This window comes from Propithecus coquereli, unplaced genomic scaffold (assembly GCF_000956105.1).
Source record: "Propithecus coquereli isolate 6110/MARCELLA unplaced genomic scaffold, Pcoq_1.0 Scaffold27, whole genome shotgun sequence".
Classification (NCBI taxonomy): domain Eukaryota; kingdom Metazoa; phylum Chordata; class Mammalia; order Primates; family Indriidae; genus Propithecus; species Propithecus coquereli.
This window is the reverse complement of record NW_012148285.1, coordinates 8,054,992-8,055,241: the sequence shown is the minus strand read 5'-3', so window position 1 is coordinate 8,055,241 and position 250 is coordinate 8,054,992.

The following is a 250-nucleotide window of genomic DNA, read 5'->3' as shown; positions in this document are numbered from 1 at the left end:
TCATGCTCTGACCTCTTTTAAAATCTCTCTCTGTTTTTTACATCACTGTTGTTCTACAAAGAGGACATATGTTTCCAGCGATCCTAACTGAACCGATTACAAGATTCAACACAACAAGTGTATTTAAAACGCAAGGTGCTATTGGGGATAGTATCTTAGGCCGGGCGCGGTGGCTCACGCCTGTAATCCTAGCACTCTGGGAGGCCGAGGCGGGAGGATCACTTGAGCTCAGGAGTTCGAGACCAGCCTG